Below are 26886 nucleotides of genomic sequence, written 5' to 3' on the forward strand. Positions count from 1 at the left end.
AATTCAGTTTAGAAACAAAGAGTTAATAGTCTTTAATCTTCTTTTCTCAGGGGTCTTTCTTCCCATTTTGTAAAGGCAATGAAATGAGACGTTATTAACAATTGCAGAAAAGAATAACATGAAGTGTGCTTTTGAGAAACAAGTGTGAAATCTCCTGTATGTGACCTTTTTTGTATTGAATTTTTGTTGAGTATCCATAGATCTCTCCCATATCATTTTTCCCTGCTCTTTCTTCATTTTTAAAACAGCTTGCCACTTAGAAAGGACTGCAGCCTGTAACATGTTCGCACACTCTTGCTTGCAACAAATCTGGTAGCTGCAGTCTTCACAGCTGACGGTTGCTGGGAATTACACGTGTTGCCCATCTCTGCCGTCCTCTGAGGCTGTGTCTGTGCTGCTGTCCCTGCTGTCCATCCAGCTAGTGCATCCATTCCCAGGGGCCAGCTCGTTCTACTTGGAGCTGGTTCATCACAGCAGGCAGTCCGATGTGTTGGAAACCCAAACCTTCCACCCCCAAAAACACTAGGTAAAGCAAGCCTGCCCTAACAGTAAAAGAGGAATCTTATCCTGAACTACATGCTGTGATGGCTATACTGCTCATATTCCTTATTTAGCAAATAGGGTGTTTCTGCACGAACACAGTCAGAGCAGCTGCTGAAGCGCAGTCAGTTCTCAACACAGGTTAAAAGCCTCTGGCACAATTCAGCCACTGATGTCCCATGTACGATTCTCGAAAAGGGCCCCTTGAGCATCAGCTGTCCCAGGTGCCTGGGCTGAAGGACATATTTCACTCAGATGGACACAGCTCTTTTAGGGCACTGTCATAATATTTCATCCCTTTCGTGTGGTGTAAAAGGGTGAGAGTACGGATGACTATGTACTCTCTGCTTTCTAATTCACTGGCTTTTCAGAGAGAAAATGTACCTAGATGAGTTCCCCCCAGGCACCTAAATAAGCAGTTTGACAGTAAAAGTTGTGGACTGCTGAGCACATCTGGAAGATAAGTGCATAAATTGTAAAACCAATCCTACAACCGCATTTAATCTGTCCTACATATGTGCCAAAGTCTTCCCTCTTCCCATGCTAATGCTTTCATAATTCAGGGCTGTAATTCACCTGGGGGTCGCTGGTGCTTTGTCAACGTTTAATTGTTCTAATTACTTAATTATCTGCTCTGGTGAAGTGGTAAAGCCTTGACATTTCACATTTTCCCTAGGAATATGCATCTGTGGGATATATCAATCTCTGTATTTGGTAAATACAGGGAAAAATAATTCAGTTAATCCAGTCTTTCAGTGGCAATGTCTATATTGTTACTGATTCCTTATATTGGGCCATGGGGTCACTTAGTTTTCTTAGCCTGTAGATCTTTGTGAGAGGTTTCCTCTTTAAAATGAATCTACTTAGTTTCGAATTTGCTGGTGAAACAGGAAGACTGAAAAGGATGTGTTGAGCGATATTTTTGCAGGCTAATCCAATTAAACTGGAAAGTCACTTTACAGTGGGTTCCTTTGAATGACAAGTGAGAAGCACAGCCTCATCAAGCAAGAAAGCTATCTTGTAGACAGACTATTAATTTGATGTTCAGAGATCATAGCAGTCACTGGTGAATGACATTTTAGGAAGAACTGAAATAGATGATGTGATTAAATCTTTGTATTTCAAAAGTTGGCAAAAAATGTATTTTTCTGCAATAAGTAAGCTTTTGTTTGCACGTTATGGATTTTCATTGCAGAAGCAGGGAAAGTAAGTTTCAGTCAGGTTAAGCTTTTGTGTAGTAAACGCTTTTGTGGTAAAGAAAAATGGAAGAGATGAGGACAGTAAATGCTACTTACTATTAAGAATGATTTCTTAAATGTTTCTTTTGTTTTTCTTCTCTGAGACTGGGAAACGAAACGTTCAATGTTTGCTTAAATGTTTTTCATAGCTGGGGGATGCCAGTTGTTAAATGGAAGGTGCTAGAGAAAAATGCTTTATGAGGTAGTTTTTGCTTCAGTTTTTGAAATTAAAATTACTCTTGAGAAGCTGCAGAAGACTTTGTGTTATATTTGACTGTAGAAACAAAAAGACATGTAGAAGATAGTACAGTTCTACTAATAGTAGTAAAGTAACGCCTGTGCACTTAGCATAATGCGGACAAGTACCGCTTATTTTCTGTTTTCTTTCACTGAAGGCAGACGATCATTTTATTTCATCAAGAAGATTTACTTGGATGACAGCATTAAAGGGAGGGAGTGCAAAAAGCATTGCTTTATAAGAAGAAAAATATTGTACAAGTTCTGTTCAGTTCCTTGGAGAATTTCAGTAGTTGTAGTTGTAATTACCAGCACTCATGAAACCAAGTCAATAAGCTCCTGAAGATCTGTGTCCCTCACTCCCTCTCTTTCTCCCTCCCTCCTTGACTCTCTCTGTATGTAAATAGGCAGTGTACCTGTTGTAATGGTAATCATGTACTTTTGCCTCATGTTAGCACCCTGTGTCGTCAGAGAGAGAGAAGTAATTCTTTTACTGATGACCAGTGTACAGTAATAAAGCTACAGGGGCAGTAAGAAAGCTTCTTATTGTGAGGGCTTCGTGTAGAAAATCTGTTGATTATTTGGACAAGAGAAATCAAATACAAAGAGAACAGGTAATGCCAGAGAAGAAGCTGGAAAACGTGAAATACCTCAGCTTTCACCAATACTGTTGTGATTTAGGCCTAAGGAACATGTTTCCTGATGACAATCTTAATTTTCTAAGTCTCAGTATAAGCAAGTGAGATAAAGCTCTGGAACGGGATTAGTAAATGTGCGTCTGAAGCTTATTTAAGCCACTGAGAGATTTCCTGAGGGGTCTTCAGAAAGCCACTTGTCCAGTCTATGCCATATTTTTTTTCAGTTTATTAGGACGTTATGTATTAGTGTGTAAATTACCTCCTGAAGATAGTATTTACAGATGAAAAGTTTATATTAAAGTGTAGATACTGCTATTTACATAATTTATTACATTTTAAAGAGTACTTTTTTTTTTTTTTTTTAAATTAAGCTATTGCAAGTTCTACAGGCTAACTATGTTCCTGATGTAAAAGTGGGATTTGTTGTGAGACACAGAAAGGGTGAAGAGTTACTTTTGCTGTTAATACTTCTAGGCTGGTGAAGCTAGAAATGCTTTTTGAGCTCTCAGGTCTGACTACAGCTTGATTAGGGCAAATTTTACTGGACACCAGCTCCCATCTTTTTGGCACTTTTATTTGTGTGGGGAAATGGCTCATGTGCTTCCTTCCCACCTTCCATACCCTACTTAGCGTATATGTGTCTGAACGTTGCAGTTTTGTGACACATTCAAGCTGATAAGACTCCTTGTGACTTCTGAAGGAAGTAGGTGGTCTTAACTTACTGCCCTCCTACTACAGCCATTGTACAAATACAGATTCTTGTCTGGTCCCGAAATAAGTCAGTTCAGGGAGTTACACCAGCATAAAACTATTCATGTTTTCTTGCACAGTTATTTTTTCTCCTGGTTTATCTTCTCAAATGGGCTTATCTTGGAATCCATTACAAACTGTGTCCTTCCAAGAAAAAAATGCAGAGAAAAGCAGTAAACTCTATTTCTACATCCATTTTTATAGCAAGATCTGTAAAGGAAAATAATAAAAAAAGGAACTAAGAAGATATTGAGTAATGTTCAATTTAAAAAAAAAAAAAGAAAAAGAAAAGCTTGCACAATTTTATTTGTTATGTGTGTGTGCTTGCCCTTTACAGTGAAACCTTTGTAAGAATATCTTTTTAAATAACCTAGACTGAAATTGTAGCTTAGGAAAAACGCTATTGAGAGTGTAGTAGGCCTTGCACAAGCTTTAGAAGGCATTTTTCTAATAAAAGTTATTTAGTAAGGCACTTTCCCCCTTTGAGCTGCCTTAATTTAGTCTTCTCATTTCACTGTCTAGAAACGGCTTACAAGGATCCAAAGCTGTTGGTTCTTCCTGATGCTGCGTGGCAGCAGGTAAACTGAGTAATGTGAACACACGTATCTGCATCTGATGAAGCATTGGCATTAATGACACTAACAAAAGCATTGTGTTCTTTGCATCCTTCCCATCTGCCAGGTGTGGAAGAGGAGGAGGCGGCGGAGGAGGAGATGGCCTGTCACAGGTGGGTTTTTGCAAAAGAAGAGTCTGAGGGGAAAACGGTAGGCTTCCTACACGACCTGATCCGTTTTCTCAGGGTTCCTACTCCCACACCTCCTGGTGTGTTTTCATTAGGAGCCGTCTGATTATTTCCATTGTCTGTCTAATTCCTCAGGGGGCCCTATTAAGATGCATGGATAATGCAAGGGCAAAATTTAGTAATACTCTAAAAATAGGATGAGTGCTAGAGGGAAAGATCCTTCTTATATACTGTATCCCGGGGAAACTCAAACTACTGCATATCAAAATACTTTTTTGAAATAACCAGAAATATTTTTCTCTGAGCTTAGTAACACTATACTCCCTGAGAGGATGTCAGCAAAATACACAAATTTTATTTATTTTTTTTTTTAGGAAAAAAAATAAAGTCCTTGATCATTGCTTCCTACCAAAATTTAATAGACTCCATCTTCTCCCTTGCCCCAGCTTTCTTTTAGTGTGTGCTTTACATTACAAATAATTCCATGAGTTTTCTTGCAATATTTTGCACTAATAGACTGGCTAACCAAAAAATGTTACTTGATAATAGGATTAACTTTAGAAAAAAGATGAATATTTAAATGTGCTGTGACTTTTGGAGCTGTGTGAACGATTGTTAATGGGTATAATTTTTTCTGTTGTGCTGAGTGCAGTAATAATTCATTTCACCGTTGGTTAAAAGTCCGTCTTATACATCTCTATAAGACATTTATATATAAGCTTCCGGGATTCAATGTAACATCTTGCATATGGTTGTGATTTGAGAGTTTGTTTTACAAATTATGAAGTGTATCACCCTGCAGTTGCGTTTACTCAGCAAGGCCACCCTAGCAAATGGGTCAAAGGAAAATCCCGGTTTAGGGTACCCCTTATATGTGCCTTCTCTCTCTGCTGTACAAATTCTGAACGTGAGCACTGCAAGTGGACTCTGGTTTGAAAACAAGGAAGAAAAACAAACTGAAGCCCCAAATCAGTTGTATGCTCTTATACCACAGCTTTTAACTTTCGTGATTAAAAATATTTGAATTAATGCTACAAGGCTAGCTTGTTGATAAAAAAGTTATTATATTTAGAAGGTGGGGTTATTGTATTTAGGTGTGCTTAAGCACAGTCCACACTGGCCTTTGCAGCTAGCAGTGCTGTCATTTACGTTGTGCTGACTTTTGTAACAGCACTGATTTTTATTATGTATGTAGTTGAAGCTTCATAGACTTAGAAGAAAATTATTTCAGTAAACAGGCTGGTTTTGTTATCTGTTTTCCTGCTTTCCCTTGACATGCCTAGTTATTGTTGTTTTGGTTTTTTGGGTTTTTTTTTGAGAAAGGACAATCATTTTGTTAGTTTGCATCCAAATTGGTTATCTTCCCAATTCCTTTGACTATGCCAAAAAAAAAAAAAAAAAAGAAAGTGCTGGATTTTCATTATAGATGCAAACAAATCTGTGAGAAAGCAAATGCTTTGGAATAAAGCCTAATTGTTATGGCTTCATCTTGCAAATGAAAGATGTGATTTAAACTCTTCTTTCAAAACTGAGATTGGCACAGAAGCTGCACTCTGAGCAACTGCTTAGAAATCTGGGCTTTTGGGAAAACAGCTCCCCTTCCTTTTGGTCTTGTGGATAAAAATGGTTGATGCTGCCAAGCGCAGAGCTGCTGAGCCCCCTATTAGCATGTGTGCAGATAGGGAATTTGCAGTGCCGTCGCAAAGTTTATGAATTGCCCAAGGCAGTGGCTGGGGAGCAAACAGTGAGATGTGTGTCCCTCTGGCAAGGTGGCAGCACTTCCAGGAAGAGACACTAGTGGCTCTTTGAGTGATCCTTTGTCAGGAAAGAAAGCAGCTTTGGAAGATCTCTTAGACACGCGGGGCCAAGAGGGAACATAATTTTCTCAGATTTATACAGGCAAACTCTGGTTAGGCTTCATTTTTAGGTACTTTGTGTGCTTTTCTTGAGCTCTGGTGTGGTAGTTTATGATTTGTGGCTATAGATCAGTTCCTGGTTAGAAAGCATGAAAGAGCTGTTATAAGGCAGAAGGAGGTTTTTTGGTATTGTTAAAAGAATCTAACAGCTTCTTCTTCTGCTTCAGATACTTGGCCATACTAATTAAATCACTTCACAGCTTCTGATAATGTTTAGAAGGATTTCATTAGCTTCTATTCTCACCACTGTATACTTCTTGCATTGGTTTCAGTTATAGAACTTAATATTTAGAGAAGATCTTGAATATGTGGTGAAGATCTTAATGAATAATTATACTTTTCAAACCCCCATTTTAAATAATCTCTTTGTTTTGAGAATCATTCATTTTCTTTATAAAGAAAAGCAAGGCAGATTCCTGCTTTTCCTTTAGCTAGATGTCCTTCTCTTCCATATTAATAGATCGCCTCTGCTGAATTTCTTTAACTGACCCAAATGAAAGATCGTGATATAGTATTGAAAGCAAGGAGTTGTGAGAGGGAATTAAGGGATTGTTAGCATACAGCAAGTCACTGGAACTGAAGATACTTTGCAATCATTTCCTCGATTGTCCCTTTGGGAAAGAATTGTATCTGTTTGTTTACCTAGCATGCTCTTAGCTCAGACCTCTTAGGATTTAGTGAATATTGAAAGCAGCAATGTGTGGAGGCCAGATATATGCTAGAAGGATAAGAATGCCTGCATTTTGCTATGGGAAGTGGAATTATATCTCAGTCCTGTGCACAACAAGCTATTTATCATGCTCAGAAAACAGCGGTAGGTAACAAACTTGAAACCTTTGCGGCTAGGAGACTGTTTATATCTTTCCAAACATTGTTTTCGTGAAGAAATAATTCTTACCGTCATGTCATGTTGTCTTGCGGTTTACTGTGGAGTGCTTCAGTCATTTCGTATTATATCTTGTTGCATTTGATCTAGGGTAACTGGTGTGTAATAATTTGGTGTGCCAAATAAAATGATACAGGTCTGAACTCTCAAGTTTCTGTTTCCTTTAGCTGTTTTAAGATGGTTTCATGTTTGTTATGAAATTGGTGGCCGTTTTAAGGGAAAGAGATCCAGCCTGATTGGGGATCCCGTGATTATTTTTTTTTTAAAGGCTCAGAAACAGATCAGCTATATGGAGTGTAAGAAGCGGGGAGAAGGGCTGGGGGCTTCTGGCCAGCCAGGTATGAGGCAGTTACTGGAAGCTGTTCTGACTCAAAGTGAAGGGATTCTGATGTAAAATACCCGTGAGAAACTCTGAAACAAGGTATGTCTTTCAGGCAAAAGGTCTCTAGAGTGGAATCCTACTGTGGGAATATGTGGGCTCTTGAAGAAGATCCCAGGTTAGGCATGCACTACTTCTCTCTAGCATGACAGAATTAAGTGCAAAGTTCTGTGGAAAGGGCTTGAATCCAACTTTGTGTATGATGCCATGTAACTTCGGGGCTGCTAAAAAAGGCCAGGTATTACAAGGTCACTTAATGTTGCCAATATGTATAAAAAGCAAAGTAGTTTCTTTCACAGAAGGGGTTATTTCTAAATTAGAGAAAAAAAAAATCCTTGCTAATAATTTAGAAGATGGCATGAAGTAAGTAATTAAATATGCCATTTATATTAAGCAGAGAGTGCCAAGATAAACAGGAATGGGAACAGAACTAATGGGAGTCTTGAGAGGTCTGAAGTATAGGCAGGAAAGCAATGAGATTCAACATGGAAAAACGTAGTCTATTGCACCTATAGCATAATAACCATATTATGTCCACCATATCTGGTGGACAGCCAGCTCAACATGACCCAGCAGTGTGCCCAGGTGGCCAAGAAGGCCAACAGCATTCTGGCTTGTATCAGGAATAGTGTGGCCAGCAGGAGCAGGGAAGTGATGGTGCCTCTGTACTTGGCACTGGTGAGGCCTCACCTCAAGTGCTGTGTTCAGTTCTGGGCCCCTCTGTACAAGAGGGACATTGACGTGCTGGAGTGTGTCCAGAGGAGAGCTACCAGGCTGGTGAGGGGTCTGGAGACCAGGTCATATGAGGAGAGGCTGAGGGAGCTGGGCATGTTTAGCTTGGAGAAGAGAAGGCTGAGGGGAGACCTCATTGCCCTCTACAACTACCTGAAAGGAGGTTGGAGAGAGGTGGGGGTTGACCTCTTCTGCCAAGTGAATAATGACAGGACCAGAGGAAATGGTCTGAAGTTGCGGCAGGGGAGGTTTAGGTTAGATATTAGGAGGAATTACTTTACTGAAAGAGTGGTCAGGCACTGGAACAGCCTGCCCAGGGAGGTGGTTGAGTCACCATCCCTAGAGGTATTTAAGAAACGTCTAGATGTGGCACTTCAGGGCATGCTCTAGTGGCAGAGATTGTAGGGGTTTTTTTGTGTGTGTATGGTTGGACTCGATGATCTCAAAGGTCCTTTCCAACCATGAAGCTTCTATGATTCTATTATAATTCATAATCCAACAAACAGATCTGAAAAAAAAAAAAGATGGGGAAAAAAGTCCCAAGAATTTTGGCGTAAATGTGATAGTATTGAATGTAAAAGGAAAACAGCATTATGTATGAAATTATGCCAGTGTCTTTCTTGTCATGAGGAAACATTAAGATTTTCATCACTGATCCATTTGTAGCACATGGGCACAGAAAAAGAATATGTCTTTAGATTATGAAGGTTTTATTGCCTGAATGAAGTATTAAAGACACTAGATTTGCTAAATGATAGCTCAGGGATCAATACATTTCGAAAAATATTGAAATATTAGTATCTTTTCTTTTGTCTGGATTCTATAGAGGATGTTAAAGTTGTATTTAGGCTGACCATTAAGAAACGGTTCCTAACTATAGATTTTATTCGTGTGTGGAATGATCTACAGAAGCAAGTCTGTTATTTAAAAACAACCTGATGGTAGCGGGGACAAAACTGTGGACAACAGAACATATACAACTATATTTTATTTACAGAATTAGGAAATACATGTCTCGCATTTTACAGAGTCACAGAATAACTTAGATAGGAAGGGGTATCTGAAGGTCTAGTTCAACTTCCATTTAAAAACAGGACAACTTCAGAAAAAGAATGACTTCTCCCCCAGCCCCTTCAGAAAATCTCCAAGGATGACATTTCTATAACCTTTCTGGGAATGTTCTGTTACATAAGCATGCACTGTGAAAATGCCCCTAATACCATGCTTTAGCTTTTGCTCATCCTTGAAGTGGTCAGGCAGTTGGACTAGATAATCATTGTAAGTCCCTTCCAACCGAAATGTTCTAGCATATTCTAAATTTTTTTTGCCTTGCACCTAGTTGAAAATTTTCCTTTTTGTAATGTGTGTTCATCACATCTTGTCCTATTGTGTGTATCTGATCATGACTTATTAGAGAGTCTGCTTTTTATAACATATTAGGTAGCTGAAGGCCACAACTGTTTCCCCACTCAGTCTTTTCTCCTTGAGGGTAGGAAACCCAGCTCCCTAATCTCACCATATAGTTGTATGCACCAGCCTCGTAAGCATCTGCCAGACTACTCCAGATGTGGCCTCAGAATTGCTATGAGAAGGAAAGTAGTAATTTCCTTTGACCAACTGGCTACTTTCTTGCTAATGTAGCCCATTATGCAGTTAGCCTTCATTGCCTGAAGGCTGGAGATGTGTTGTCCACTGAAACCCTTGCACTTTTTTTCTGTCCTTTTTTTTTTTTCCCCCCCTCCTCAGAGATGGTGCCTAGTCACCACACACATTTACTGTTGCTTGGAGTTATTCCATCCCAAGTGGAGGGTTTTGTTTAACTTTATGACGTTTTCATGGGCCTGTACTTCCAGCTTATCGTTGGCCATCTGAATGATGACCTTGACCTCCAGTGTATCAACTGCTTCCCCCAGTTTGGTGTCATCCACAGACTTGACAAAGCATATTTGTGTTTTGACAATGAGGTATTACAGTTTTTAAACATAGCTGGTGGAGCTTACCTTCCAGCCTCTCATACAGATTCCATACTAAGATAGTATTCAATTTCTGTTGCTGAACTACAAAGGCTTATTCACGTGTCATCCTTTATTTGGACTCTTATTAATCAGTGCTGCTAGATTTTAGAACAGAATAGAAAAGAATAGTTCAGTTGGAAGGGACCTACAATGTTCATCTAGTCCAAATGCCTGACCACTTCAGGGCTGATGAAAATTTAAAGCATGTTTTTAAGGGCATTGTCCAAATGCCCCTTAAACACTGACAGGCTTGGGACGTTGGCCACCTCTAGGAAGCCTGTTCTTCCAGTGTTTGACCACCTCTTCAGCAGAGAAATATTTCCTAATATCAAGTTTGAACCTCCTCTGACGAAGCTTTGAACCGTTCCCGCACATCCTCAGGAAGCTGTAGAGAACAATGAGGTTGCCCCTCAGCCTCCTTTTCTCTAAACTTGACAAACCCAAAGTCCTTAGCTACTCCTCATAGGACATTCCTTCTAGCCCTTTCACCACCTTTGTTGCCCTACTCGGTATGCCTTCAAGTCACTTAACATCCTTCTTAAATTGTGGGGCCCAGAACAGCACACAGCATTCAAGGTGAGGCTGCACCAATGCTAAATACAGTGGGATAATCACCTCTTCTCTCTGGCTGGTTATACTGTGTTTGGTGCAGCCCAGGATGTGGTTTGCCCTCTTGGCTGCCAGGGCACACTGCTGACTCATATTTAGCCTTCTGCCAACCAGACACCAGAATACTTTCTTCCAAACATCCAGTCACTTCTTTTGAAGTTCTGTTTTGCTTCTTATTTATTCTGTAGACTATTGCTATGTGTCTAAAATACGGGATTTCACTTCTGATATTTCATAATAATGCTGTGACCAATGTATACGGGAAATTAAAGGAAGTGTTTGGCATAAACATGAGTCATACAAATTATTTAAAATTTGTGTAGCAAGTGTCAACATTATTTTTGGTAATTGCTCTCTACAGAATTATCTTCATATTCTTATCACTGTTTTTCATATCATAAAATTTTGGGTGTTTCTATCTCTAAGTTGTACAGCTGTACAGAGAAGTTGTATAGTAGTACAGAGAAGAAACAGCATATCTTAGATGTGTTTCAAAGCAGCACTGTCAATGGGCAGAGGAATTTTAAAGAAGTCCAAAGGACTTTCTTGGTTTACGTCAGTCAGAAGCACAAGGTTTGTGGAATTAGTGTATATTTAATGAAAACTATATTTCATTATTTTTAACGATTTGTGAAAACAATCTATTTAACAGTAATGAAGAAGTCCTCTTTTCCTGTATGTATTTACAGTGGCTACTGTGTTCTGAATAAATGGGGCCTACAGGAAAGATGGGGAGGGACTCTTATATCAGGGAGTGTAATGATAGGACACGGGGTAACGGTTTCAAACTGAAAGAGGGGAGATTTAGATTAGGTATTAGGAAGACATTCTTTCCTGTGAGGGTGGTGAGGCACTGGAACAGGTTGCCCAGGGAAGTTGTGGATGCCCCATCCCTGGAAGTGTTCAAGGCCAGGCTGGATGGGGCTTGGAGCAGCCTGGTCTAGTGGGAGGTGTCCCTGCCAATGGCAAGGGGGCTGGAACTAGATGATCTTTAAGATCCCTTCTAACCCAGACCATTCTGTGATTCTATAATAAGTGCTTATGGAAGCTGCTGAAGGATCTTCTCATACAAACTGAAAATAGTTTCCATTATCCTAGGTCTTTTGTGCTATCAAAGAGCTGGTTTTGTGTACGGCAAGTTTTTAGCTATTTTTAGTAGTGCACATTCAATAACAACACACTCAGTGCATGTTTTTATGAATAATTTGCCTGCAGGAGACTCCAGTTACATGTCAGTTGTTAGGATTAAATCTTACTGTGCCTGCATCCACAGAATTGGCTACAGCTGTGCTAATAGAGTATTATCTTCTAGCAACGTTTTAATGAAGGCACTGCTAGGTCCATTTGAAGTGAGTAAAAGAAAGAACAAATGGGTCCATTTTTTTCCTGACATAGTTTTCTTGGCCAACTCAGGAGACAGAAAGATTTATTAGGCAATACAAAATCTGGTTCTGGCAAGTCAAGAAAATTCCCATTGGTTTTGATTCATTATTATTTTAATAATTCTTTTAATCATTGATTTATTTTAGTAGAGATTTCAGTCAAAACTCCTAGTTGGTTTTCTTGAAGACAATTACTGTTTACAGTGTTATGTTTACTTTTTGTGAACGTCTAAAAGTTTAAATTTCTCTGTGTGTGTATGTTCTTGTTTTTTTTTCTTTTTAAAGGTATGCTTTGTACTCCAGTAGCCTCATTCTTTCTATCCAGCTCTATCTTTGCTTGACAACTGGAGGAATGATGTTCCAAGAATGAAGAAAAATGGAAAGTTAGTTGGATTTTGACAAGAATGGACCAACCAATAGCAAAAATAATTTACTTTCTTTTGACATAAATGTGTCAAATTTTGAAAAGTATTTGACTGCTGCCAAAGCTAGACGGGTATTAAAAACTTTATATTAACTTGCACTTTCAGAAAAAAGTTCAAGTGAACTTTTATTCTAGGTTTTGTCCAAACAGTGCTTTCTTTCTAGGTTAGTTTACACTATTTTTACAGTTATTTGTAATATTTAATTCAAAACCAGTTTTCTGTTAAATCTAAGAAGATGTTTCCCTACTTGAGTTCTATTGTTATGGTTTTTCTTTTAACCTTTCCCTCTCCATTTCTTTCTTAGGGAATTTTTCACAAGCACAAAAAAAATATTAAATATTGTTTTTCATGTCAAGATTTGATTATTTTACTTTAATGTGGTCCATTCCCTTTTAGCTCTGCTTCTGTAATCTAAGATTGAAAAAATAAAAAAGGCGCCTGAGCTTTTCCAGATTCATTTCATAAACGCATTGGAAGATCATGATCTGTGGTGTGTCTGCCATTTATTCTGCTTCCACTTAAAGTGTTCAGAGAGAGGGTACTGCTGCAGATTCCCTACAGAAACATTTACCCAGATGGATATCTCACTGTCTAAAATATTTCAGCTGCATATTTCTCTGTTTTCCTTCCCACTATTCTTAGCTGTAGTTTCACATATAATTATAAAGAACGTCAATTAAACTCATCATGGGCCAAATTATATTTTATTTACCTGAACTAACGTAAATAGGTAGATTTGTAAATAGGTAGATGGTCGCACAATCTCTTGAAATATGTCTGCAATGTATGTTTTACCATAGTCTCAGTATGCATACACAAACAAGTTTTAAATGAATTCGGATGGAAAAAAACCACCAACATCTAATCTAAGATTTAAGTTGTAAGGCTGAAGTCTTCTGATTTCTTAAAGTAGGTCTAAGTTTGGTCAGGATCCAAAAAGGTAGTTCTGCCATTTCTATCACTTTTCTTTTTCATGAGTTTCCATACAGAATTAGATCAGGGAATACAAGAGTTTGACCAGAACAGAAAAAGATGTTGTGTTTTAGTCAGCTGAATGTGCTATTTTACCTGGCCTACCAGCTGTATAAGGCACAGAGGGAGGAGAAGAAAGCTGGGGAAAAAACAGAGGTGGGTGATCCTGAAACCGAAATGATCCTGAAGCTACAGCCTTATCCTGGGATGCTTTTTACAACATATGTTACCCATATGTTACCCAATTACCCTTTTATTTGCTTGCCAATGTTGGAATGATGCTTCTATAGGGAACGTAGCTTCATTTTCCTTTCCTTGTTTGTGTTTCTTGAAAAGTAAAAGTATATTTCGATAGTAGCAGCAGAGAGGTTACTGGAAACTCATTTGGAGTGATACGGATAATGGTGGCATAGCCTTCCATGGCAAACGAAATAGCACTGCATTTGGGGAATTCTATGGCTCAAGGAAAGATTATCAGGTGTTATTTAGGCAACAGGAATTCTTTGTTTGTGTTAAAATTAGGTTAACATTGGAACATGATTCCATAAAATGTGAGAGACATAGTAACGTGTCAAAATAAAATATTCTGCAGAGCAACACTGTGATTACTGAAGCAGTCTTTTGGTACTTTTGCTTCCTGCTTTTAAAGGAGAGTTTTATGTGGTTTGTTTGTTTATACAACAATAATAAATATATAGACAAGCATTTATTTTGCTGCCTTAGACAGAAATGTAACAATCCGTAATAATCCCGAAAATACTCAACAAAAACATACCAGAAGTTATCGTGCTGAAAGAGTACCTTACAGAATAGTCACTTTTTGTCTGAGGTACCTTACCACTTACTGAAAGACATCCAGGAATCCCTGCAGTCACAACAGACTATCAGTGATAGAAGCGAAGTGCTGGCAATATCCAGCAGTGAGAGGGAAGCTGTTGATACTGCTGCCCGGCATAGTTCATACAACACTACTGAGTTTGATTACCTTTCACTCTCCTTTCCCATTCTGCAATCAACTCCAAATTTTTTCTTCGCCTTCTTTTTTTTATTTTTTCCCCCCATGAATTGTAATTTATATTAAAATTTCCCCCTTTCTAAATGCACAGAATGCCTTTGTAGAATCTTTCAGTCTTTCCTGAAGTAGGACTGGATCCCTAACACGTTGTAAGGCCAGGAGAGTACAGAGGAGCTACTCAAAGGCACGCAAGGCTGGTGCACCAGCTGGCAAGGTACAACTCTAACTTCCAAGTTTAAGCTGCATCCTGCACTGTGTCCCTATTTGCAGTCCCTCTTTTCAACACTTCATTCTTGTCAGGCAGACTTACTAACTTTCCCAGAAGGGCATGATCAGTGGATTTTGACAGCTGCTTCTTTAACACCTGCTATGAAGCTGACCACTGAGCCTCTGGCTTCCTGTGCACCCATTGTTGGTCAACAAGGTCAAGCTAAGCATATGGAGAACCTTGCTTAATGTACTTTTATAACTGGCATTAATTAGCTCCTTCCAGTACAGCTGATCAAATACACACATGCACACACTCTCAGTTATTCCTAGTTTTAATTAACGTTTTTATGTGTGATAGGTCAGTGAATTTCTATTATTAATTAGTTGAAGAGCATCTGTTGTGAATACTGCTATGTGTTTGGCAAAAGGAGGGAAATGTGCAAAGAGAGAGGGACGTTCATGAGAGGAATCTACGTAAACCATGCATCAAGATACCAAACCAAGTGTTTTTCAAGTTTAATCTTTGATTAATTTACCTGAGATATAGAAAAATGTCAGGGTGATTATGGACTTATTGACTATATGCAATAGTACAAGTTATATATTGGATGAAGCTATAGGTGAAAGAAAACTTTTCATAAACATAAATGGATTTATGGGTCTTGATTCTTCTCATGTAGGCAGAATACCTTTTTGTTTGATAGCCTAATGTTGCTGGTGTTTTTCAGGATGTCTGAAATCACAGTGGCTGAGCTGAAGGGAAAAAGGACGGGGGAGTTCTTGGTGAATAAGACCCTTCCCCAAACTGTTCCCCTGTTCTTGGCTTTCTGCTGCTGATATCCTCTTTCTTTTGACGTTTAAAAAAAATTTGAGAACCTGGTATATAAGGATGTCTTGCCACATTTTGTATTGAGGAGAACGGTAAAATGTGATAAGAAGCAAATTGTCTTCTGTAGAATTACTAAATTCCCCTGAGCAGTTTGTGCCATTTTCTGTGACTAGCAATTGCAATGTATTGTGATGGAGCACAGTTGTGATGGTGCCTTGAGTAGTTTGCTTGTGTTCCTGTGCTATGAAATCTGTATTCAAGTAATTGTCTTATCCCTAGGGGAAAAGGGGAGAGGGTGGGTGAGAAGCCTTGCCCTGCAAGCAACTTGTTCCCAAAGTACAGGAAAATGACCGTACATGTCGCAAACAATATTGCTCCTACTTGCAGTTTGCTAGAGTTTTTCTGTTTCGTTTATTTTTTTGTTTTTTAATGAACTGATCTACCCTTAATCCTAAAAAGACTATAAGAATGGATTTCACAAGTCATAATTTGGGTACATAACCTACCTTCTTTTTAAATCACTTATTTAATCTTTTATCTAACTCTTTTTTAGAAATCTTTCTGTGTAAACGTAAGGATTTGAGACTTAATGAAACTATGCTTGTATGTTTCATTTGGTTGTTTTCTTTTTTAATAGTCTTGAAAACAGTGTCCTTTGTGTTTCTGATTGATTCTCATATGAAAAGGTTAAATATTCAGAAGATGATGTCGAAAATGTGGCCATAAGTTTTGTTTGGTTTTTTTTTTTTTTTCCCCCAGGGATTGATTTTTATTGAGAAATAATCCTTCTGTTTTTCCTCCATATATATCAGGGCTTAATTCTAATCTCAGAATCCAAAGCCTCTAAAATTGCTTTAGATTTATTTTTTAATTTTCTTTTGCAGATTGTCATGGCTTTCTAACATCCAATTCAATATTACTTAAACTGTAGTTTTAACATGAAACATCTGAGAAAGATGAGTTGAGATGTTCAGAGTAATATTTATTCCTAAAAAAAATGTTAGTGACGTTATTTTCCTTCCCTGAATTGATTCCTTTGTCCTTATTTGGAGATTTTATTAGTATTACTTAGTAATGAGGAGGGAACAAAGAGAAGCTGTATTAGGTGAAAAGGTGGATAACTGACTTTTTTTGCAATGTTTATTGTGTGTTGTGTTAATCTGGGAATGAGCCTAGTTAAAACCACAGAATTGTAATGCATACAAATTAAGAAGGGATCACTGAATGAAATCCAAGTTTGTGATTGTTAAAACCATAACAGCAAACTTGGCCATGGGCTTCCTGCTGTCTTAGCAAACTCCTCGTACTCCTTTGCATTTCCTTCCTTGTTCTGTCGTAGCTGAAACAGTAACACATCTAGGATGTGAGGATGTGCACTAACTTATGTGTCCAAACTGAAGGATTTTCTCTTGTTCTTTTACTTCGGTGTGTTTTTTTCCTTCTCTCCCCTGAAATACATGAGCCTCCCTGAATACTGAGTGGTGACCCAGAGCTGCGGTTTACATCACGTAATTCTTTTACAGCTCCCAAATAGAGCTGCAACAACACTCTACCCAAAGCTGTCTGGGTATGTAGGGTCTGAGTGTATTTAGGGTTGAACAGAATCTTCCTTATTGAGCAAGATGATATATTGTCTACCCAGCTTTTATAGAGAAGTGTTAATACTACTGAACTGCAGTGTATGTGCATCATGTCTGCTTGGTATTCATGGAGAATTTTTCCTTTCCTCTCCTCTCTCCTCCTCTGCTCTCCTTTCCTCTCTCCTTTCCTCTCTCCTTTCCTCTCTCCTTTCCTCTCTCCTTTCCTCTCTCCTTTCCTCTCTCCTTTCCTCTCTCCTTTGTCCTTTCCTTTGTCCTCTCCTCTCCTTTCTCCTCTCCTCTCCTTTCTCCTCTCCTCTCCTTTCTCCTCTCCTCTCCTTTCTCCTCTCCTCTCCTTTCTCCTCTCCTTTCTCCTCTCCTCTCCTTTCTCCTCTCCTCTCCTCTCCTTTCTCCTCTCCTCTCCTCTCCTTTCTCCTCTCCTTTCTCCTCTCCTTTCCTTTTTTTTGACAGGAGGGTTTAGAGACACAGTCCTAGTGATGTAAAATGCTTGTCAACAGAAGAGCTGACTAGATCCTCAATGGCCCTAAATTCAAACACAAGGAAGCCTGTTTAGAAAAAATACTAAAGAAAATGAAGACTTTTGATTCTTTAATTCAGCTTAATTGTAGCCAGTGCATTTTGTAAAACAATCTCAGAAGTTTCTTAGTAGTCTCCTAAATAATCTCAAACTTTTCTTGGTTTCTGGAATTACTAACAAAAAATATGTTTCTTCCTCTTGAAGTCCAAGTTCATGTATCTCCTTTTCCCGGCATCATGAAAGAACAAGATAGAGCAGACAAACAAAAATATGTAATATTTTGTGTCCCACTTTGTGCTCCATTTCCTGAGTCAGTTCATAAATTAGCTACCTCTTTTCCATGGCCATAAAGCTAGGAAACAAAGATTAAATTATACTCTTGTAGGGTATTACACTAAATAATATTTGAGTAACAAAGCTTTACAAAGAAATCATTAAGTTTTTTTAAGGATTGTCTCTTCCATTCTTTCTATATTCTTGCTACATTCATGTTTGTGTTTTTAAATTTCCTGTAACTATGTAGACTTTAAGTCTAGAAGAGATTATAAAGATCATCTAATCAATAATACTATCAATATGCTTTACTTCCTTTAGAAGAAGGAAGAGACAACCAACTTATCTAGTAAAAGTCAGTGGCCAGTGTTAGCCAATATCTGTTCCTATTTGAAAAATGCTCTTTTTGTGGGTCTTGGCACAGGGATATAATTAGGTTGTACACATTTTTATTCCTTTTAAAAAAATCTCTGTTAATGTTTGACTTTCTTTCCAGACAGTTTCTGGTAGGTAACAGATTCTATAACTTCTTGTCAGCATTTCCTTGGCTATATGCAGTCATACGTCAGAGAGAGATAAAAGTGCTTCCCTTGAAAACCTGGGGTCAATAGGTGGTTTCAGAGCTGATTAGGTGAATCTACCAGCCTGATAAATTCACTTATGAGATTTGGCTTATAGAAAATATATGAGTGCTAATGATAGGGAAGGTATCTTCCTAGCTTTGGCTACAAACAATTGATAGAAAAATTTTTCATGCTTTCTTAGAAGTCTGTTACCTGAATTTTGGCAAATAGCTTCCATCCTCTCTGGCTCTTCTTGCCAGCCCTTTTGCTGGCTCATGTGGTCAAACCTATCAGCTCAGGCAGGGGATGCTCTCTCTCCCTTTTAATCGTTCTGCTTTGAAACTCTCTGTCTAAAGAATTATTGTTATGCTTGTTCTTGTGCCATGAGGAAAATAAGTGTGAAGCTGTGAACGTGCTGTCCTTGGATGTTGTCCAATAACTTCCTTAAAATAGGTCTAGCCCTTGCAAAATGGATTTTTTTCACCTTGTCACACATGCTTTTGCTGTTGTGTTACTTAGGCTAAACAGATGCTATTTCTACATGGCTTTGGTGTGCAGCTTTCAGACTTGCTTGTTGTTTTTTGAATCGCTAAATGAATATCGATCCTATTCAGCTTTTCAATGTTTATCACTCTACAAAAGGCAGTTTTTTCTAGCTAGTGATAATTAGATACCTGGTTAATGTGCTCTGTGTATTTGCGCATTATTAGGATTTAATCCCAAAGCAACAATACTGTCTCCGCTGATAAGCAGGATGAAATCCCCATACATATTCTACTCCATTAGCTTTCCTAATCATTTTAAACCAATTGCTCTGAAGACATCTGGGTGTAATTCCCATAAAATGCACTATTCCCTGCCCTCTTCCCCACTTTGAAATGTGTGGCCGTTTTCTTTCTTTTGCAATCTCGGGCATTGCTGACTTGTCCACTCTGTATCTAGCTTCCACTGTGGGAGGCTAGCTGGAAAGTTTCCAGTTTCCTTGGTCAACCACAGGGGATATGCATGCCAGAGTAAAGAGAGTGAACGTGCTGCTGGTCCCCAGAGACAGTGTAGCACCATCTGTGAAGAAATGTTATGGAAGAGGCTAGAGTTTGCATTTTCAAGTTCTGCTTTGGTTGGATGGATATGAGGAAAAAACCCTGTCAATATCTATAAAGCTAGAGAAGACCAAAGACAATCATCAGGCCTCTGGAAATACTTTAGAAGCAAAGGTAAGAGTTTGGGTTAGTTTCAGGTCAGAGAAAGTACCCAAAGAATTCTGGAAATAATTTGTTAATGTATACGTGGCTTCACCATTGACTAGCATGTGAATACAACATGATCAGGAGACGCTTTTATTCACATCTTTAGTTATCACTTTTAAATATCTATCTGTGTGCTAGTAAATGGTGTGCCAAGACACTGATGTTTTGAATTGGCTCGGTATTTGTAGAGAGTTCAAAAAAGGACTTAGAGACATTTCAGTGGGAAACTAGAATATTTCTGAGTAAGCTTCGGAGAAGATGACACATTAGTCATGTAGATGTTGTCCAAATTGCTTTGATGTCCTTGTAAGGTTTACACTTTAAATACTTACAAAATGCACGCTCTTGGGATGCTAATATGCTTGTTCCTTTCAAAACTTTATTCCACTTTATTTCTAGCCACATGCAGTTGTTGGTTTCACCTCTAAATGGTGGATTTTTACTAAATGGATTTTTACTAAATGGATTTTTACTAAAAAGTTTAAAGTTAAGTTTGAAGTAAATTAAATTGAAATTAAATAAAACATATTAAAAGTAAAATAAAAAAGTTAAAGCTGCAATCTGCCAACTGGCAAATCTATTTCAAATTTGCTACACAGATGTTTTCAGGCCTTAAAGAAGCAATAAGCAATAAGCACTTATTCATCAGAGTCCCTTATATGTGAAAGCTTTCACTCCATTCATTATTTTGCCTTCTGAATGAGGCCTGTTAGCCTTCTGTAAACACAGCCTTGTGATGAGATGTTTGCCCTCTATTGTTAGCATCTCATATCCTGAATTTGGTTCAGTTTTGTGATAAAAAGTAATAACATGAAGTGACAATTTTTGGGACAAAGCCAGTCTGGAAATGAGCGCTTAGTTTAGAAATACCTCTAACTTCATAAAATGCGGTGAGATGTATTTTATATTCTGCATTGCTTATGCTCAAGAGCCTTTTGTAAAAAGGGTTTATCAGAAAATTGTTGCTCCATAGAGGAAGTACGCTGTGTGAATGCATTTTTACTATGAAGTTTACGAAAGTCCCATTAGGTGCCGTAAATGTAGCTTTTTTTTCTTTTTTTATGATTCATGACAAATATACCAAGCATTTTAGTGTGAAAAATTCTGTGGTATTTCTAGTGAAAGTGAGGCATTTTTTACCCAAAGCACCTCAACATTAACTAACTGATGTACGTCATTAACATGGTGGTGGTTGTATGTAAGAGCTTTTTCTTCCTCTTTTTTAGCTTTGATTGAGTACCCTGAGGGAGACATACAAGCAGAATTGTCTCATTAAAATATGAATTTTGCAGTTATGAAGAGTGTAATAATTTTTAAACCTTTTATCACAAATGTTAAAATAGTGCAAAGGCTTGTACACACGGGCAGAATATTAGCCATCTGGAAAGAACATTTGATGTAGAGAAATTTACAATTACAAAGTATCAAGGTTTAAGAAACTTTAACAGACATTTTCTCTAAATGTTTTTAAGCTCTTAAACAAGGTTCATCACAGCAAAAACTTGTTAGAAAGGAAAAACTGAAAATTTGAGAGAGTCACCAGTAAAAAATGACTTTTTTAGTTAATGTATTGATTTAAGTAAAAAGGTATAATAGTGCAGAGAAAGACTTTCCTTCATCCAAGAATCAAGTCTGATTCTGTCCCTAGTACTGTCAGAAAGAAAGATTTTTTTAATAGATTTTTTTCTATAGCAATGCTTTCTCTTCCCTTATTTTTTTTACAGTTAATGTTCGGCCAGCGCAGAATCCTCAGCACTTCTGAGAGGTAATTGCACAGGAAAGGGAGATGATAAAAGTAATCTGGGATAGTAAAGCCACACTCTCTCAGGAATTTTCCAATAGGTCTTCCTAGGCAAAATGGCTGTTTTCAAGTTGGCTCATTGAGCATTAGAGCCTTTAGACTTGAGTTTGTAGTGTATAAGCTAGGAAATTTACTGCTTAGTTTATTTGATATCAATTATTCCTCCGTCTAATGTAGATAAACACTTTTTGAATGAAAGAATGAACCAATAGAAGCGTATAATACAGAGAATGTAATTCACTGGGAAATTGTTCTTCCTGACAGAATGTTGTTTATGGCAGGTTTCTTCTGCCTGAAAGCTGGAGTTCTTCGGTTGGACCTGTTTTCTTCAAATGTTTGAAAAGCTAATGGCCAAGCCTATTTAAAACATTTTCTCATTATTGGCAGTAAACCAACACTGAACCAATGGTTGCAAGCTGGAATGCTCTTCTGTTTTACTTTGTGGTTTTAATTTTTTTTCTTTTTTAAATATTACAATTTAATTTTTTTTTGTTTGCCAGGATAGCAGAAGAGGTAGCAAATATGTGAAATTCAGCCCCTAATTCACACTCTGAGGTTACTCAAAGAATGATAAACAACCATCTGCCTTCTTGTCTTGCAATGCAGTTCAAGTTCATGGTCAAGATGTGCTGATATTACACTTTCTAGGGAACTTTGAGAACTAGAAAGTCATGAGCAATTAATGACTTTGAGAAGATGGAAGAACTGCAGATATGGCTGGAAATTCTTCCAACAGAAGCTCTTACTAGGATATTTAGAGTGACATGTAATATATCATTTTTAGTAAAAGAACATTCTGGCCTGGCTGTTTGAGGAAGCCATGAGAAAGAAGTTCTGAAAGGAAACATGCTGATGAGACAGAAGTCAACCACTAATCTATGATCTGAAGGTCTGCATAGTTTTCAACCCAAAACATTTAGTTTGAGTCCCAAATAACAAATCTATCCCTCATCTCATTTCCAGTGTTTCTAAGGTTGCATAGAGTTTCATGTAGTTTCTCCAGATGAAAACGTCAAAGTAAAATTGTCCCTACAGATTAACTCTTTTGGTGATAGATGGTTCTGCAGAAGGTGACTATTGCCAGAATTTTCAAATATTCTGTGTTAAATTACAGGAATGACAGATAAAATATCTTGCTCTATAAGAACCTTGTGCTACTGATAAAAAGCAATATTTTGGCAAGGTAGTTGAGCTTCCTGTGACATTGTTTTGGAGAAAGTGGAAGGGTTTGTTGGTATGGGTGTTGTCACTATGTCTGGCTGAACTCTGACCGTGGTCTTTTGTTGTCTATTCAGTCAGTAAAATGGTTTATCTGCAATATTCGAGAACAGAATATCTTCCAACTGTGCAGCAAAAATATACAATGCATAGTCTTGAAAAAAGTTATGGAAAATCTGATTTTTATTTTTTTTTTTTAGATGGCTTCGTTGTTATGTATTTCCTGTTAAAAATTGGCTGGGTATCTTTAACTTGTGCAAAAAGCTTGCTTCTGTTCTTGGAGATTCACTGGTAGATTAATAGTGTTTATTTTCTTCTTTCATGACTTTCTCCAATTTACAACGAGTAAAGGAAAAAAGTGAAGAAGAGAGGAGAAGTTAAAAAGAGGCACTCAGCAGAAAGAAATAATTTCTTCCCTCAGACATTCACTTAATTGTTTGCTAAGCAACAATGAGCAAAGATTAATACTGTCAGTGTTTAGTTCCAAAATATTGACCATTTTGAAATAGGATATGTGCTGTCTCTCAGTGAAACTATGAACCTTTGGGCTGGTGGACAGCCAAAACCTCTATTTTCACTTCTACTTGTGGTTTGTATCCATTTGCGGGTTTTAAGCTCAGCAAAGCAGCATGTGCTTATGTTCAGTTTCCAGAAATAGTGTTGCGCTTCAGAGATCTTGCTGAACTGGGCCTGGGTTAGAGATGACGGTGCAAGTTCTAAGATGGCTGTACAGGTAGTGAAATACAATGTGGAGCCTCGCAGGCTGTCATAAATTTATTGGTAAACTGAAGATGCTTCTTTCTTCTAAGACCTGTATTTAAATATAATACAGATAGGATATTTAAGGTGTAGTCTAAAAAGAGAGAGGGAGTTAAAAGTTCCTACTGCTTTAATACAGGAACAGGTAGGTTTCGATCAACATTGCCTATTGCAAGGCCAATGAATTTCAAGGGTAAGGCACTTTGAATTTCAGCAGTAATGCTTACCCTGACTCATATCCCATGAGAAGACACAAAACTTGTGACAAAAATATTCTACTGAGAACTAAGGTAAAAACTTTAAAATACTTTTTCTCAGTTTTGAAACCACAATAACTTTGATTCTAGTCAAATGATTTTTCTTTTTCAGTTATTTCGAAACATTTATTTTTCATTTCTTTACTTCTTTAACTTTACTTTTTTTACTTCTGCCCTTCTGCCAGTGCTCTGATATAATCATTAGAAATCAGACTTTTCAAGTAATTTGAAACATACCTTGTACACTATAGTTCTGTTACATTTCCTGTATGGTCAAGGAATAATTTTTTACTTTTTTTACTTCTTTAACTCCTTTCCTTTGAGGGTGGCAGAGCACTGGAACAGGCTTCCCAGAGAGGTGGTGGAGTCTCCAACTCTGGAGACATTCAAAACCCGCCTGGATGCATTCCTGTGCAACCTGCTCTGGATGACCCTGCTCTGGCAGGGGAGTTGGACTAGGTGATCTCCAGAGGTCCCTTCCAACCCTACGATTCTGTGATTCTGTGATTTTGTCCTCTTTTAAGCCATTATATAACTGAAAACACCTGACAATGTTGCTTTTTAATATATCTAGCGGATTAAGTGATGTAGTTTTAGTTTTATCTTCCTCTTTATTCTCCAAGCCCAGTTCTAAAAAGACTTTCAAAGTCTCATGAAACTGAAAGTAACTGTTCTGTGGAGGAGTGACACTGAAGGAAGGAACGAAGCAGGATTGCTAACTGCCACTTAAATTGGTTTTTGTTCTGTTTGTCTGTCTGTGGCTTTTCTGTTTAGACCTCAGATACTTTAGGAATTCAACTGTTTCCATTGTAGCACCCAACATTTCTTCCAAGCATCTGGAAATTGTGCTTTTCTGGTGTCTTGTGTTTTAAAAAGCATAAGTTTCAGAAAATCAAGTCCATTTAAACCATTTCAAGTTTGAAAAGACTCAACTAAGGCTAGGTATTTTCTTCATATTATGCCTTTTTTGTTTACTAGCTACAGATTTAATAGATCAGGCAATGTAGGAAGCTCAGAAAAATGGTAAACGTTCATGCAGATGTTGCCTCTGTTAGAGAGCTGAAAATAAGAAATTACTGGAGGTAGGAAAACCTATCAAAAACACTACCTGCAACTGCTATAGCCAATGCCCTAATTGCAAACTGTTAATGAACCACTTTTTTTTTTTGTTGTAATCTTCCTCTGCTTTTTTTGTTTTGTTTTCATTCACTTTTTGCATACACTTGTCTTCTGCTAAAATGTTCTTCATCCCTAAATCTTCTGGGGAAAATTTGGAATGCAAAGAAATCAATGGCACAGATCCACCTGACCTTCTGTCCAGTCTTGCTTGCAATTTCCTAGTACTTTTTTTGATTCAGCCTATTTGTATCTATATCAAAAAAACTTTTTTCTCATGCTGTCTATATCATGATGATCATCTTATGTTTGGGCTTGCATTCCAGTCTCGCGGTCACTTACCATATAATGGAAACTGTTCCATCTTATTTAATAGCTCTTCAAAGTAACTGTGCATATTTATTTATCAACCATTGAGATACTTCCTGTAATTTTATGAAAAATCAGATGTATATAAATATTTATTTAAAGTGATTCTGAGATTTTATTGGTAGCATCCTTACACAAATCTGATACTGAGAACTTCAGGAAGATCATATGGGACATTGTTGGTTTTCCCTCCACATTGCAATGTTGCAATCCTTTTTCTGCACCAAAACTCTGGTATTGGGGATTTACTGGGTGGAAGGGTAGTCGAGAGAGGCTGGTGTTTTCAAATATCACTTACCTGACTTTAGCTGAAAATAAAGGTCATAACTGAGAAATAGTTTTTCTGATGTTTGAGTGACCTGGCTATTGTCTAACTGTGCCTAGTGTCTTACGGGTCTAGAGAGAGGTGTATTTGCCCTTGAAAAAGTCTTTAATGTTGAAAGCCCTTCTGCCAGTGCTCTGATATAATCATTAGAAATTAGACTTTTCAAGTCATTTGAAACATACCTTGTACACTAGAGTTCTGTTACATTTCCTGTATGGTCAAGGAATCATTTTTAGTAGTCAATGATACTACAGTGTTCGTAAGTGATCTGATAAACATATTTTGTGTAACAGGTTTACAAACTAATGGTGAGAATATACAGCAGCCAAAGGCAGGGGTACATAATCTTGCTTTTAAACTAGATAACCCAAGCCCAAGTGGGTGAGCATAGCTGCGCAGCTACCAAACTCAAGTGCTGAAATACTCTATCTCCTGGCCTAAGTGCATGAAACTTCATCAGACAATCAGACTATTTATATCAAAGCTTCACGTGCATATATAGCATGGGCACACACCCTTTATTAGTCCCTTCTAATCCAGCTGCAGCATATTGTCATATTAAGTATGAGGTGGTGTAGGTCATATTACGTCCTGTAGAGGAAGGAGCAAAACCGGTGACAGCAACAGCAGTGACTGACTGTCCTTCACATTTCTTTCACTCTGCAGAAGTGGACCGCTGACCACAGCAGCTGAGTCATGAGGACTCGCTGTATGCAGAGCACTGTGTCATGCTGGAGCTTGTAGCATCCCAATGCATGAGATGTCTCAGTGGGTATGATGGTTGGAGATGTTCATCAGACCACGGGTCGAAACTTCCCTCCTTTTCTGTTTGCATAGAAGATGATCTCTATATCCACTTTTCTCTGTTTAAAGCAGCCACCCAAGGTTTTACTCTACCCTGGGGCACTAGTAGGAAGAGAAAGGGGAAACTGATGCAGGAGAAGGTTATCTGTATAAAATATTTGGCTTCCAATCAGCTGTCACCTTTATACCTAGAATGTTGCTCATGACTCCTGACTATATTCAGGATCACAAAAATGAAAGCAAAGATGATTAGCCTTCTGGGCTTTTGTGCCCCCACGCTACTTACAAGCCAGTCACGATTTGGCCTGTAAGTTGCTCAGTGCTTTGCACTTTTAGAGGAATGATTAAGGACACTCTGTCAACGAATAAGCTATTTGTACTCCACAGTCATCAGCAAAACATTGTTAATAGATGCTGTAGTGTTTGGCTTTGACTTGCCCTTTGCAAAGTTCATATAGTCTGCCATCTGAATCATAGACAGCAGATGCACTGAGATCTGATCTCCCTGCTATTTGCCAAAACTG

At 38.0% G+C, this 26886-nt stretch overlaps 1 long non-coding RNA gene across 2 annotated transcripts; it reads left to right on the top strand.

Moving 5' to 3' along the window:
• Nucleotides 1-68: 68 nt before the first annotated feature.
• LOC141738398 (uncharacterized) lies at nt 69-12969 on the top strand. 2 transcript variants are annotated; one of them, XR_012585377.1, is made up of 4 exons: nt 69-156; nt 3926-3981; nt 4085-4130; nt 12350-12969. It is a non-coding gene; the product is annotated as an uncharacterized LOC141738398 (long non-coding RNA). The 2 variants fall into 2 exon arrangements; XR_012585378.1 differs by lacking the exon at nt 69-156 and adding an exon at nt 387-526.
• Nucleotides 12970-26886: the final 13917 nt, after the last annotated feature.

This window comes from Larus michahellis, chromosome 2 (genome assembly GCF_964199755.1).
Source record: "Larus michahellis chromosome 2, bLarMic1.1, whole genome shotgun sequence".
Classification (NCBI taxonomy): domain Eukaryota; kingdom Metazoa; phylum Chordata; class Aves; order Charadriiformes; family Laridae; genus Larus; species Larus michahellis.